The sequence below is a fragment of the Ascaphus truei genome, chromosome 6, assembly GCF_040206685.1.
Source record: "Ascaphus truei isolate aAscTru1 chromosome 6, aAscTru1.hap1, whole genome shotgun sequence".
Taxonomy (NCBI): domain Eukaryota; kingdom Metazoa; phylum Chordata; class Amphibia; order Anura; family Ascaphidae; genus Ascaphus; species Ascaphus truei.
The window spans coordinates 61,648,791-61,661,746 of NC_134488.1; the positions used below are offsets into that span (position 1 = coordinate 61,648,791).

Below are 12,956 nucleotides of genomic sequence, written 5' to 3' on the forward strand. Positions count from 1 at the left end.
CCCAAATAGTTAGATGATCGGTGGTTTCCATATGTAATCACTGAACTGTAAAGATTTCTAAATGCTAAATAAAACCACAAGTACTGTATATCTTTCTCTATACATGTTTATTTCTTCAAAGTAAGTAGTACTCGCATACAGAGAACACATTCATTTTGCACACTTTATTTCCAGGTATCAAAATATTAGCAGAAACTTCCCGGCATGGTGATCTTATTCTTTTAATCTATACGCTGCCAGGAGGGGGTGCAATGGTACTACAACCTGCTAAAAACAGCTCCATCCCTTGATCCCTTCCTGCTGTGTCTGCAGCCTGAAACAAACAGAAAAAATGCTATATTACTGTATATATATTAATACATGCACCTGCTAATTCTCTGCCCACTCCACATATAAAATTCCAGCAGAGTTCATCATGTCCCTGCCTTACATAGGCTTCTATTCACACTTCTGCAATAGTACACATGAAGAAGAGACCTGTGAGGTTTGGAAGGCTCTGTACACATGAAGGAGAAATACAAATATGTCAGACAGCACCACCTAGGGTGCTGGTGAGATAGGGAATCCCTGTCCATTCCCAAATAAATGTAGAATGAATTGAAATCTACCCGCACTCATAAATAGAATACACGTATACCAAGATGCTTTAAACCAAAAAATGGTGCATTTACTGATAAGTAAAAATTGCATATATAGATACAGACAAAACCTCAATCACTGCATACAGAATGTGAGGGAACAGGTAGAAGCACGGAACAATCTACAGTATGATGTCTCTAGCTCAGCACTACAGTGCTACAGACATGAAAAGTGTCAAAAATATGGTGAAAGGCTCCATCATACTATTTATAAAATGTATTTATAAAATGTTTTACCAGGAAGTAATACGTTGAGATTTACCTCTCGTTTTCAAGTATGTCCTGGGCATAGTTAATATGACAAATAATACATGGTTACAAATACAGTTACATAAATGAACAGGGTATACATTATATACAATACATTGCATGCACAGTTAGAGAAGATGTATATTATAGGCTTATGTAACAGTTACAGACCAGATTAAAATGTGAGACAGCCTTAGTTTTGAAAGAACTTAAACTGGTGGTGGATGTGAGAGTCTCCGGTAGGTTGTTCCAGTTTTGGGGTGCACGGTAAGAGAAGGAGGAGCGGCCGGATACTTTGTTTGTTTACTTTGTTACTAGTTTTAAATACCCGGGCAAATGGTTTGACTCCCACTTAACATTCCGGATGCACATTGATACCCTGACATCCAAAACCTATGCCAAACTAGGTGTACATTATAGGAACAAATCCTCCATAAGTCTGCTGGTCAGAAAGCGTATCGCACAGCAGAGGCTAATGCCAATTATCGACTATGGGGACATAGTATATGGCTCGGCCCCCCAAACCCACCTTAGCAAACTTGACACCCTCTACAATTCAATATGCAGTTTTGTTCTCCAATGCAACTACAACACACATCACTGCAAAATGCTCAAACAACTAAATTGGTCATCACTTGAGTCTAGGCGCAAAGTTCACCTTTCCTGTCTTGCCTTCAAATACTTTCTGGGCAAGCTACCCATCTACTGTATCTGAACAAGCTCCTCACCCCTACCACATGCAGCACTTATCATCTGAGATCTGACTCCAAAAGACTGTTCATGGTCCCAAGGCTCAACAAAGTATTCGGCCGCTCCTCCTTCTCTTACCGTGCACCCCAAAACTGGAACAACCTACCGGAGACTCACATCCATCACCAGTTTAAGTTCTTTCAAAACTAAGGTTGTCTCACATTTTTAATCAGGTCTGTAACTGTTACATACGCCTATAATATATATTATCTTTAACTGTGCATGCAATGTCTTGTATATAATGTATACCCTGTTCACTTACGTAACTGTATTTGTAACCATGTATTAATTGTCTTAACTCTATGCTCAGGACATACTTGAAAACGAGAGGTAACTCTCAATGTATTACTTCCTGGTAAAACATTTTATACATAAATAAATAAAAATAAGTGAAGTCACATAAATGTATGCAAACATCAATCAGAATAAGGGGGACATGAAGACGAGACCTGTTTGGTTTGGATATGCTCTGCACATGAAGAAAAGTCAATTTTAACAAGGTAGGTCCCTAGAAGGGGACCTGAAAGGATCCTATATGGTGCACTCTATGCACATGAAGAAGAGACCTGTGAGGTTTAGAAAGCTCTATGCACATGAAGAAGAGATCTGTGAGGTTTGGAAACCTCTGTGCACATGAAGAAGAAACCTGTGAGGTTTGGAAAGCTCTATACACACGAAGAAGAGACCTGTGAGGTTTGGAAAGCTCTATACACATGAAGAAGAGACCGGTGAGGTTTGGAAAGCTCTGCACTCTATCATTGTTAATTTTTGATCAAATAAACACCTCTGTGTATCTTTCCTGACATGCTGTTTCTTAAATGAAACAAGTACTGTATATTGTGTTTTTTCATTCCCAGAACATTTGTGACAAATGAATCTCTGCACAACTAAGAAAAACTCATTGGAAGGTATTAAAACCTAATTTCAGCTACTAAAAAAATGTCACTAATGCAAAGGAAACCGTATAAACAGTAATAATATTAAATATTTACGTGGACTGAGTGTCACACAGAGAGACACTGACTCACAGATACACAACTCCACCAGCACACACACACACACACACACACACACACACAGCTTCACAAGCACGCACAAACTGACACAGATACACAACTCCACCAGCACAAGCACACACACACACACACACACACACACACACACACACACACACACACACACACACACACACACACACACACACACACACACACACACACACACACACACACACACACTGACACAGATACACAACTTAACAAGCACACACACACACAGCTTCACAAGCATACACAAACTGACACAGATACACAACTTAACAAGCACACACACACTGACAGAAATATAGAATTTCACAAACACACAAACAGAGACAAAAACACACTACATACACACCCCACAAGCTGACACAAAGACATAAACATGTACAGTACACAGATGTTTTAATTTAAGACACACCTTAATGGGAGTGACGTCTCACTTCCCGAGCCATCCTGCAGATTTCGCACAAGCCGCAGAAACACATCAAAAGGGAGTCATTACAGATCGTACCCTGCAGGAAACAGGCATATACATCAACATAATGGTTATATAAATGTCACATGGTCACATGGCACAAATATATATGATTGAAGACCCCTTACTTCCGGAGATACTTACTCCCAAGTAGGTGGCGGTAGCTGCTCTGGCTGAGCTAGCTGGGCTTTAAAGTTTAAAGCTGCATCACATGGGCCAATAGGAAGCCGCACTGATGATGTCATGGCCCCCTTTACGCCCGCAGGGGGCACGATCTTTAAACAGCGGCTATTACATGATCACTGGCAGCTGAGGAGAGCTGCAAGTGGCACCCACTTCGGAGGTATGCATCTCCGGAAAAAAGGAGTCCCCGGAGCTGTAATTTACGGGGTTCAGCTCGGGACACCCCCTACTTCAATCCCATATTAAAACATTTGCCGGCTTGGATTGCCGCTTTAAGAGATTTCTTCCTGTACTTTCCAACAACTGTTTTTATTTTATAAATCTGATGCTCCAAAATATTAAGTGCCCTGAAAGTTAAAATGGAGCCCTGTGCAGTGTACAGGTTACCATGGTAACCGCAGGTGCTCCAGCTGTATTGTATGTCTTTATTTATATAGCGCCATTAATGTACATAGCGCTTCCGAGCAGTAACACACGTGACAAGCATATAGATAACAAATAACACATGAAGGGAAGAAGTGCTTCAGACATAAAAGTAACATTTAGGAGAAGGAGTCCCTGCTCCGAAGAGCTTACAATCTACAGATGAAGAAACTCATGATTTTTAACAAAAAAAAGTTTCATGTGCAGGGGAAAGTTTCTAACAATCAGTGCTTTTCTTTGTAATATAATAGGTGCCGGTACCCGGCCTCTTACCTTCTCCTGTTCCTCATCTCCGTCGCGTTGTTGTGACGTTGCGGAGTCACTTTGTCATGGCAACGCAGCGCCATGTGACGTCACAAAAAGATGCCGCCGGAGATGAGGAGCAGGAAAGGGTAAGAGAAAAAGGTGCTGGTACACTGTACCGGTACGTACCGTCACAAAAAAAAGCCCTGCTAACAATATATTAGTTCAACTAATATAGGCTACTGAGGGGGGATGCTGCTTTAAAGCTGAAACTCCACCCTTTCTAATTGGGAGAAAGCCCCTGTGAAAATCCCCGCTGACAGGGATAGAATAACATGGCACATAGAACCATATGAAGCTTTTTATTCCAGTCTGATGATGTCCCTGCCCTCACTTGGGAGGGAGAAGCTAACAAGCAGCGAGGGCGAGAGAAGCAGGGGATTCTGGAAGAGCGAATAGCAACAACAGAGTCCCTGATACAGCAGCCAATTCTTCAAACTATAATCGTTTGTCAGATAATTTTAGTATTTATTTGGGGTAAATTTGAGTGTCGTGTTTGTGACTAGCTGCTCTGTTATAGGACGTGGTTAGTTGAATGTGTCAGTGGGAAAAATATTGCAAACCAACTGGTTCCTCACCAGTTACAGAAAGTCTATGTTGCAACTGTGCTAACGTTTTCCTGTTGTAGGAACCCTGTGTCAAGAACATTACGACATGGGACAACAAGGACAAACTGGCATTCTGCAGTCACTATGTTGTGTCACCTACCCTCTGTGGCAAATCTGTTTAAACAATAACACCTTCAGCACCAGAGAGGTCTGCAAGGCATGTAACCCCGCTATGACGTGTGCAGGACCTGGCTAATACATTCATTTTCTTTACTTTGTATTGATAAAAAATGCAGGTTATACAGGATACTTCACAAAATAAGGGTTCAGCAGATACAACAGTGATATATCCACAATGCTCACTCCACTGATACAGCCATCACTAAAATAACTAATGACCTTCATGCTGCTAAAAACAGAGGTCATTACACTCTGCTCATATTACTTGATCTCTTTGCAGCATTTGATACTGTGGACCATCCTCTCCTCCTTCACATTCTCCATACTCTTGGCATTCGTAACAAAGCTCTATCCTGGATCTCCTCTTACCTCTCCCATCGTACTTTCAGTGTCTCTTTTGCTAACTCCTCCTCTATCGATCTCTCTGTGGGGGTACCCCAGGGCTCTGTCCTGGGACCTCTTCTCTTTTCTCTTTATACTCTCTACGTGACCTAATAACATCCCTTGGGTTCAAATATCACCTCTATGCTGATGACACACAAATTTACTTTTCTACCGCTGACCTTACACCTGCTATACAGACCAAAGTTTCTGAATGTCTCTCTGCGATATCATCCTGGATGTCCATCTGCCGGCTTAAACTTAACATGGCAAAAACATAGCTCCTTATACTTCCTCTCAAACCTGGCCTTATTTCCTCCTTCCACATTACTGTTGGAAGTACTATCATTCACCCAGTAGCCCAAGCACGCTGCCTAGGGGTCACACTCAACTCCTCTCTCACATTCAAAAGGTAGCAAACAACTGTCGTTTTTTCCTCCACAATATTACCAAGATACGCCCTTTGCTCTGCTGTTTGACTGCAAAAACTCTGACTCAGGCCCTCATTCTCTCCCGTCTCGACAACTGTAACCTCCTGCTGTCTGGCCTTCCTGCCTCTCACCTGTTTCCCCTACAATTTATCCTAAATGCTGCTGCCAGAATCACTCTACTATTTCCTAAATCTGTCTCGGCGTCTCCCCTGCTGAAATCCCTCTCCTGGCTTCCTATCAAATCCCGCATCTCGCACTCAATTCTCCTCCTCACTTTTAAAGCTTTCCACTCTTCTGCTTCTCCTTACATCTCAGCCCTAATTTCTTGCTGTACACCATCCCGACTCTTGCGTTCTGCTCAAGGATGTCTTCTCTCTACCCCCTTTGTATCTAAAGCCCTCTCCCGCGTTAAACCTTTCTCACTGACTGCCCCGCACCTCTGGAATTCCATTCCTCTCAATATCCGACAAGCACCCTCTCTATCCACCTTTAATACCCATCTTAAGACACACCTTCTTAAGGATGCATACTGTATGAGTAGTTCCATGGCTGATAATTAACACCTCATACATTAACCTTGGCCCCCTGCAGACGCACTTACCAGAACACCCTCCTACTGTCTCTGTACGTTCTTCCTACCTTACAATTAGATCGTAAGCTCTTCAGAGCAGGGACTCCTCTTCCTAAATGTTACTTTTATGTCTGAAGCACTTCTCCCCTTTATGTGTTATTTATATTATTTGTTATTTATATGATTGTCACGTATATTACTGCTGTGAAGCGCTATGTACATTAATGGCTCTATTTAAATAAAGACATACATACATATATTCAAGGAAAGAAGTAGAACGAGAGATTAGATTAGAGATGAAGCAGACGGGGCAATTCTGTACATGCCAAAGTGGACGCTCAGTACGTTTTGTCAGCCAAAATCTCCACAGACTTCAATAGACATTTTCAGAATGAAAAAGTCCTGATTGTCCCCTTCGGTGTGTGTATAAGAGTAAATGGAGAGTGGGGGTAATTTAGAGACTCTACCTTAAAGGAGCAATCCATGCTGGCGAACTTTTTGGTCAAGTTTTTTAAATTATATATAGAATTGAAGCAGGGGTAGGGTGACCACTTGCCAACTGTGCATGCGTGTATGGCGTTTGCCGGTCGCTCATGCGCATGTGCGATCGGAGCTTGTCGGTTTCGCATGCGCACGAGCAGCTGGCAAGTGCCAATCGGCACCCACCAGGGGGATAAACCGGGACATCTGGTCACTCTAAGCAGTGGATTTCCGGAACTGAACCCCATTCATTTCAGCTCCGGGGACCCCCTGCTTCTGGAGATACCTCCGAAGTAGGTGTCAGTAGTTGCTCTGGCTCAGCAAGCCGGGCTTTAAAGTTTAAAGCTCCTGCGTCACATTGTCCGAAATGAAGCCACACCAATGATGTCACAGCTTCCTATTGGTCTGCAGGGCATGAAATCTTTGAACAGCGCACATATTGTGAACCCTGGTAGCCGAGGAGAGCACGAGCACCTACTTTGGAGGTAAGTATCTCTGGATTTGCAAAAACACCCGCCGGCTTGGATTGTCACTTTAACATCAAAATAACTAAGTACCCGGTTCTAACACAGACTATGAAAATTTGGGAAGCATGAAAAAAGCTTGTGATGTTTTCCATGGATATCACATACCAGATTCTGACCACGAGGGCATCAGCCGTTGTAGTGATTGGACCTTTCCAGGTTCTAGCTATTAGCATTTATTAGTGTTCAGGATGTGTGTAAGGGTAATGCCTTCTATAGGCTTACACAATAAAACATTTCAGGGGTCCCAAGCAAGTTTCACGTCTGGCAATTATTTGATTAAACTGTTAACTGTTATCCAAAGGTAACAGTAAAAGGGGAGGGACACCATATGTGAAGAAATGATACTATCTGACCACAATTTCTCAAACATAGTAGGGGAGGTCGTTTTGTAGATTGTATTTCATTTTGGAGGAGCTAGATACTCCTTGAATAATAATACTTGACGTGCATTTTCTTTCATTAGAACACATAACAGAAATTTTCGAGACTTGGAATCATATATCTTGCCAACCTTCTAAGTCACGGTTAGAGTTGAAGTCGGTCTCCCATAACTTTTCAGGGCATTCAAGCCTATCTGAATCACTGTTGGAAAATGACTGGTGTAGAACAGAAATAAGCCCCTTTTAAGTCGGTTCATTTAAACCGGGGGATTCAAGACGGGACAGTTCTCTAGATATTTGGTGGGTTGAGGCTTTGGTGTTAAATGGAGGATAAAGTGTTTGATTTGGAGATATTGAAAGATAGCATGCGTAGGGAATATTATTATTGAAGAGCTTACACATTTCTCTTATGCTACCCCATTTCCAAGGCGGAGGGCATACGACATTGACACCGCCATATTGTTTTCCCTAGGGGGGGATGAAACGACTTCATCAGTAAGGATCTCCTTGATGCTTTAGGAACCACAGAATTAACCTCTGTTTTGCAATGGTCCATGTAGGGATACCAACCTTCAAATGGACTATGAAGCCAAATTTTGCATTGTAATGGAGAATGTCTGAATTCTATCAAAAAGACTCCATTGAAGTCTATGAGGTGCTTATGCTAAAACATCAGTAAAAATGAGTGAGTTGGTCTGTGAATGATACCCCAAAAACAAATGAGTGTTTACTCACCTGTATACCATAGGACAGACGCATGTGTGTGCGCATAGCGGTCATTCCTCCCGGAGCACAGGGCAGGAGGCAGTTTTCTCCGTATTTATTAGCCACGTAACACCCCAGGCATGTTGGGAAGCAGAGACCGAAGAGGCCTGGGAGGAATAAAAAGACATTGTTTCTCAGAGACTGGGGATTAAATATTTCAGGCACAAGCCCCCAGCCTGGGATAAATACTCTGAAGACAGAAATGAGGCGGAAACTATTCTAAAATAAATCCAGCTGTTTAGGCTGGGGCTGGCCTCATGGTACCAGGGGATATCCGCAGTGGGTCCTCAAGGCCAGACTGGCCGAAGGTGCCTTGGGATGACCAGCAGTCTCCCGAAATCTTGGGTAGACTCCGGAGAGTAGCTGAATCTCCTATTGCAGTTTGGGCGTGTGTATCTGTGTGCGTGTGTGTGTCTGAGTCAACGCGTATCAGTGTGTGTGTGTGTATCTGAGTCAGTGTGCTCTGTGTATCAGTGTATGTATGTTTCTGTATGAGTCAGTGTGCCCTGTGCGCATCACTTTGTGTGGGTGTGTATCTGATTGTGCTCTGTGTGTGTTTGAGTCAGTTTGCTCTGTGTATCAGAATGTGTGTGTAGCTTGGTGTGTGTGTGTGTAGTAGTAGTAGTTTTGTGTGTATCTGTGTGTGTGTGAGTCAGTCTGCTCTGTGTGTGTATCAGTATATATGTGTGTGTGTGTATCTGATTCATTGCACTCTGTGTGTATATATGTTTGTGTGTCTGAGTCAGTGTGCTCTGTGTGTATCAGTGTATGTCATGTGACATCCCATTGCTGATTGCCAAGGAAGAGCACGGGGCCTCTGGAACTGTCTCTTACCTGTCCAGCGGCATCCCCTCCTTCAGCATCCCGTCTCATGGTGCCGCTATGTCAAATTGCATTGCGTTGGCATGACAATGTGATGTCACATGGCATCGCTACGTCACATGGTGTTGCATTGCCATTACACATAAAGTGACGCCGCGATGTCATGATGCTGCGTTGTCTGAGGAGATGCTGCACCGGACCAGGTAAGAGGCCCCACAAAATAACCAGCTGACCCTGCGTGTGTGTATCTGAGTCAGTCTGCTCTCTGTTTATAAGTGGGTGTTTGTGTGTGTAGCTGAATCAGTTATTTGTGTGCGTTTGTGTGTGTGTGTATCTGTCAGTGTGCTCTCTGTGTATCAGTGTGTGTATCTGAGTCAGTGTGTGTATCTGAGTCAGTGTGCTCTGTGTGTATCAGTGTGTGTATGTGTGTATCTGAGTCAGTGTGCTCTGTGTGTATCAGTGTATGTGTGTATCTGAGTCAGTGTGCTCTGTGTGTATCAGTGTATGTGTGTATCTGAGTCAGTGTGCTCTGTGTGTGTATCCCTGTGTGTATGTGTGTATCTGTGTCAGTGTGCTCTCTGTGTATCAGTGTATGTGTGTATCTGAGTCAGTCTGCTCTGTATGTATCCGTGTGTGTATCAGTGTGTGTATCTGTGTCTGTGTGCTCTCTGTGTCTCAGTGTATGTATCTGAGTCAGTGTGCTCTATGTGTATCAGTGTTTGTGTGTATCTGAGTCAGTGTGCTCTGTGTGTGTATCCCTGTGTGTATCAGTGTGTGTATCTGTGTCAGTGTGCTCTCTGTGTCTCAGTGTATGTATCTGAGTCAGTGTGCTCTATGTGTATCAGAGTGCGTATGTGTGTGTGTATCTGAGTCGGCTATGTGTATATATGTGTGTATCTGAGTCAGTGTGTTCTGTGTATCAGTGTGTGTATGTGTGTATCTGAGTCAGTGTGCTCTGTGTGTATCAGTGTATGTATGTGTGTATCTGAGTCAGTGTGCTCTGTGTGTATCAAAGTGTGTATGTGTGTGTATCTGAGTCGCCGCTGTGTGTATCAGTGTGTGTATGTGAGTATCTGAGTCAGTGTGCTCTGTGTATCAGTGTGTGTATGTGTGTGTATCAGTGTGTATGTGTGTATCTGAGTCAGTGTGCTCTGTGTGTATCAGTGTGTGTGTGTGTGTATGTATGTGTGTATCTGAGTCAGCTCTGTGTAAATGTGCTAGGGTTGCCAGATGCTTTATCCAAAAATACTGGGCACAATAGTGACAGGTGTGATGCGCTCGAGACACAGACACACACACCACTCTCACCTTTCTTCACTCCATGCTGTTTCCTCCTCTTATTGGCCCCACCACCAGACTCCTGACACCTCCTCCTGCTGCATTACCCAGCAGCAACCAATCAGGATGGAGGAAGCCGCCCAGCCCCCTAGCTGCAGTCCTCTCTCCCTGCTCAGGGAAATCCTGTGGTCCCCCAAGCCGGTCAGGTCACTATGTCCAGAGAGGTAACACCGGACAAATACATGTCCAGTATTATCTCTCATTTTTTACTGGACAGTGTCCAAATACAGGACAGTCCGGTGCAATACTGGACACCTGGCAACCATATTTAATGTGTCTGAGTCAGTGTGCTCTGCTTGCGTGTGTGTGTGTGTGTGTGTGTGTGTGTGTGTGTGTGTGTGTGTGTGTGTGTGTGTGTGTGTGTGTGTGTGTGTCTCTCTCTGAGTCAGGCTGCTCAGTGTGTATCAGTGTATGTTTGTATAACTGAATCAGTCGTGTGTATAAAATGTAAGTAGCGATACTCTGTAATCTAGTATCACCACACTTTGACCAGTGGCACTTCAATTAGATTGTAAGCTCTTCGGGGCAGGGGGTGCCTTTTCCTAAATGTCCGTTTTATGTCTGAAGCGCTTATTCCCATTATGTTATTTGTATTATTTGTTATTTATATGATTGCCACGTAAATTACTGCTGTGAAGCGCTATGTACATCAATGGCGCTCTATAAATAAAGATATACATACTGTCCCTTAGAGCTCACAATCTAATTTCTCAACGGCCCAGGGGAATAAAGGGACTTGCACAATGCTGAGATATGCCAGGTTTACACTCTAAAATAACATAAAAAGAGCCTGATTCCAAATATTTCAGGTACAATTACACTATTTTAATGCATTTCTCTCACTGGAACATACAGTATCTGCATATGTATGTGTGTGAATACATATATCTGTGTATAACCGTGTACCTACAGATGGGGCAGTCGTCAAAGCAGTCACACATCTTGGTGCTCCACTCCCCTGTCGGAGACATAGCCCCAGAGGGGGCAAACCCGGGCTGCTGGGTGACCACTGACATGATACCTGCAGAAAAACATCAGGCACAAACATAGTGCCAGCACAGGAAAGGAATGAGTCCCTGTTGCAATCATAAAAAGGGTCAGCCCATTGTAGGAACAAAATGACCTAATGACAGATGTGTTTAATGAGTTAAAGGGTCAGCACCATGTATGTCCAAGGTGAACCTTATAAGTGAGAACAGCGATGTTAAATGGATTAAAAGGTCAGTGTAAATTAGCACATCCCCTGCATGTCAGATAACCAACTAGGAATAACCTATTTTAAACATATTGTTAATTTTGGCCACTAAAATTAACCTCTTTGTTGCCCAAGAGGCCAGTCAGGCATTGTGCCATTTGGCAGTTAAAGAGGTACCACCCCTCCACCCCCCTTGTTAATTTTAAGGATTTCTCCCCCGTACTGTACAGTACGGTGAGATTTCACCACTCTATAGTTGTTCACTTCGTGCACGGTGCATTTTATTCCTAAACAATGAGCCCCAAACGTACATTAATATGGCTACTCGGTCCTTCTCACTTAATGACATTAGATCACAAATAACTTAATCTGAGAAGAGTAAAATATTTGTTTCCCAATAAGACCCTTTGATTGCATAGAAACAGCTCTGTGCTGCCTGTTGGAGTGGAGCAACTGGGAATAAACAGCAGGAGTTGCTGTGTGGACACTACTGTAGGCTTTAGGCCTTTTATAATACAAATTAAAATAAGGCTTGTAATCTGGTTTGAAAGGGATTGCATGGATCTCAGGTTCAGAAGAGGTCATTTTTGAGACCCACGCTAGTGTGTCAAGAAAGGCGACGATACAAGGTACTCACCGTTTTTCCAAGTCTTGCGTCTGTAAAGGTGGTTGGGTGATGTGAGCTATTTAACAGACCAGCGAATGAGGAAGCAATGTGGTTACACAACATTTTGGGACAGTTAATAGCGAAGTTCCTTCACATGTCAAGTCCTTCCTCTGATTAGTCTGTGTCAGTCTCACTTCAGCTTCTTATGGAACAGTACAAACCTGCCTTTATATGTAACCCATTTGCTGCTAGAGGGGCTAGAAATATATTGGTAGGGTAAGGGGGGTATCACCCCACAGGTATCCATTTTATATATTACTCAGAAGCCTCCAGTACAGAAGTTTTTCAAGTGACAGGCATCTTGCCTAAGACCTGATAGGCGGTCGAAACGTTGTGCTTAGTATAATAAATGTCATATTCTCAAATCCGCAGTGCCTTGGATCTTCCATTATTCAGTGGGTTCAATTCTCACATGGGACATTTACACTCCTGCATGATCTTAGGCAGATCACTTTATTCCCAATGCTTTGCCAGAATGTTTTCAAGAAGATCTTAATGCATATTTCCCAGCAAAATATCTTAAGCAAAAAGTGCGGTTTATATTTACAAACTAGTCTCTGCTGCACAAATGTATTGTGCTATACATTTTTCTGTATTTATTAATTACCAG

At 43.0% G+C, this 12,956-nt stretch overlaps 1 long non-coding RNA gene across 1 annotated transcript; it reads right to left on the bottom strand.

Annotated features, from left to right (window-relative positions):
* Positions 1-88: 88 nt before the first annotated feature.
* LOC142497129 (uncharacterized) lies at positions 89-12,460 on the bottom strand. Its single transcript, XR_012802184.1, has 5 exons — positions 12,317-12,460; positions 11,395-11,505; positions 8,295-8,431; positions 3,096-3,189; positions 89-313 (listed from the first exon to the last, which is right to left on the bottom strand). It is a non-coding gene; the product is annotated as an uncharacterized LOC142497129 (long non-coding RNA).
* Between the last annotated feature and the right edge of the window lie 496 nt (positions 12,461-12,956).